This window comes from Sapajus apella, unplaced genomic scaffold (assembly GCF_009761245.1).
Source record: "Sapajus apella isolate SASKATOON/1434 unplaced genomic scaffold, GSC_monkey_1.0 scaffold63, whole genome shotgun sequence".
NCBI classification, from domain to species: domain Eukaryota; kingdom Metazoa; phylum Chordata; class Mammalia; order Primates; family Cebidae; genus Sapajus; species Sapajus apella.
The window spans coordinates 9628917-9631901 of NW_022437003.1; the positions used below are offsets into that span (position 1 = coordinate 9628917).

General features: G+C 40.1%; 1 protein-coding gene across 4 annotated transcripts in view; it reads right to left on the reverse strand.

Annotated features, from left to right (window-relative positions):
• Positions 1–2985, reverse strand: part of JARID2 (jumonji and AT-rich interaction domain containing 2) — a 283238-nt gene that overhangs the window by 244016 nt on the left and 36237 nt on the right. The window lies entirely within an intron of this gene.

Genomic DNA, 2985 nt, shown 5'->3' on the forward strand with positions numbered 1-2985 from the left:
AAAAAAAAAAAAAAAAAAATAGGCCCAAAGTGAAGTGTAGGAACCCCCGCGGGGAACCCATCTGTATGTTTACATAAACATGCAAGTACACAGGTAAATACACAGAAAGACTAGAAGGACATGCAAACCACTCGGACAGCTTACTCAAGTTATTTCTTCTTAACACACTTTTGAGGAAGAGACAGTACAATGGGAGACATAGGAACTTCAGATTTTGCTCTTAACCTTTCTGAATCTGATCTTGAATGCTGTTTCTGAATTCACACATACCACAATGTATTCACATTCTTTTGCTCTTGGACAAAGTTATTATCTTAATAGCATCACATGATTTAAACTGCAGTAAAGAGTGAGGCACAGCCAGTCTGGGTCAAATCCAAAATGACTTTGTAGGTCGCCTAGCCAAGCCAGTTCCTTATTACAGAAAGAGGGTTGCAACCAGCTCGCCCTCCAAGCAGTATGTGCCCACAGACTGGAAGCTGCAACTCACAGGCATATCGCAATCTCGAATGTTTATACACAACAAACACTGACTCACTGAAACTTTCTAACATACCTGGAAATCTGTCAAATACCAGCTAATGCACGATAACTCTCAGTTATCACTCATATGGCAGCATGATGTGATACCTGCTTGGATTTCCTAGCTAGTGTGTATTTCGCAAGCATAAGCTAAAAATCACAAAAAGGCAAAAATCACGTTAACAGTCACGGTTGGCGGGGTGCGGTGGGTCATGCCTATACTGCCAGCATTTTGGGAGGTCAGGGCAGGGGGATAACCTGAGGTCAGGAACTCAAAACCAGCCTGGCCAACATGGTGAAAGGCCATCACTACTGAAAATACAAAAATTATCCAGGTGTGGTGGCACATTTTTGTAATCCCAGCTACTCGGGAACTGAGGCAGAAGTATTGCTTGAACCTGGGAGGCAGAGGTTGCAGTGAGCCAAGATCACACCATTCACTACACTCCAGCCTGGGAAACAGGGGGCATTGCCCAAGGGGAAAAAAAAGCAGGAGTAGGGGGTTAAGACTCTACCTTTACTTAGCATTTTGTGGTTCACAAGAAACTGTGCTACTGAATTAACTGCCTCAACGTGGATTCAGACACCCTATTTTAAGATTACTACCAACAATAACTCCACAAAAAGAATGTAAAAAGGCTGGATCTTTGCTCCTTCCACTAACGTTCTTAGCTTATTCTTTATGATCTTTTTTAATGCAGGAAGAGTAAGGAACAAGGAAGAAAATTATAGGAACAAGAGTATCCAAAACTTATTTTTTTTCTAAATTGGAAGGGAAAAAACCGAGAAACTAATTTCTCAACTTGGCCCTGCTTTAGTTTAACTCGAACAAATTTAGAGAAGCAACATTACTACATCTGAAAGAGAGCCAACATTTACTTTGGCAGAAAAAAAACCAAGTCACTGAAGTTATTTTTTTATTACTACTGAAGTGCTGCAGCAGGAGCAGCAGCATGTTTATTTTATCCCTTTTTAATGGATAACCAAGAGCACTATTTCAAAATTTCCAGAGTCACAAATGTGACAGAAGAAAGTAGACAATGGGTAATATACATACAAATGACCAGGTGTTAACTCTTTCAGTTCAGGGGGTAAGTGCCCAGATGCTCATACTATTCCTTCAACTTCTCTAGACATGAACTTTCCCAAAATGTAAAGTCAGTTAGGGAAGCAGATTTAGTCAAATTCATCCAGATGATCTGCAGGGTAATACAGAATGCAAAATTAGGATAACAACCAACACTTACTGTCTCCTAAGTGCCAGCAGATTGATTTAATGAAGGGTTCTATGTAATGCTTAAGGGTTTAGATTTTATCCCATAAACGAGAGGGGCTAATGAGAACCTGAGCCAGAAACTTTTTTTCAAAGAAAGAAAACTATGACAACAGTAGAGAGATCGGAGGGTAGTGCCTTATCAACTCTGACAGATCAACACAAGTGCAAATTAATAATGGTGTACATGAATGAGGTACAAGCAGGTTGTGCTGGGAAAGCTAAGGGAAGAGACAGAAGGATTTTAATGCAAGTGGTATTAATTCAGAAAGTACTTATGGAAGTGAAGGCTTTATAAATTAGCAAGAGGGGAGATAAAGAGTAGTACACCTGGGCACACTTCCTTCATGACCCCAGAGGCCAGGGCATTACTGGAAATAGGGAGTAAGCTGTGCCACAGAGCTGAACCTGTAAATCTACACACATATGAAAAGTCAGGCTCACAAAACTTGACCCACTCCCAACAGATAATCTGACAAAATCAAACTAGTGGGGATATATATCATCTGGGACACAGACATTGCAGATAGGAGTTAAGTGCTCCAACCATTTCAGAAAACACTGAAGTATTTCATTAATGCTGAAAATACACATACCCTTTGACCAGGCAATTTAAATCCTAGCTGTGTGTGTCAGAAGACACAAAACTAAGGGTGACAATCACACTGTATTTAGTGGTAAAAACAAAACAAAAGGCAACTTATTGTCCATAATAAACAGGCATATATGAACTGTTATAAGAATTACACAAGTTTCCACAGGAAAAGAAAAATTCAATCTCAAATTGTTTTCTCCCTAAATTACATTTCATGTGTGGCCTGTTTTTTCTCTCCTAAGGTAGACAGCCTTCCAGCCCTCCAGCTTCTCTTCCATCTACCTGGACACCTATACCACCTTCCAGTTTTGTGACAACGTCTACTGTCAACATCCTCCCGTGGCCTCCTATAGGCTTGCTGAAGGCAGCAAAAGGGAAAAGGAAGTAAATTAATGAAACCACTCCACAGGGTTGTCTAAATACCAATGATGTCCTTCTCTCAGCGTTGGGATGGGACCAGCATCGCTGTGCTTCAGTAAGGTGGGTCCCAAGTAATTCTGCCCACCCTCAAGTTGAGACCAAAACTCTTTTTCTGAATTCTGGAATTATTTTATATTAGAATTGCTTCTTTTTTTTTTTTTTTTTTTTTTTTTTT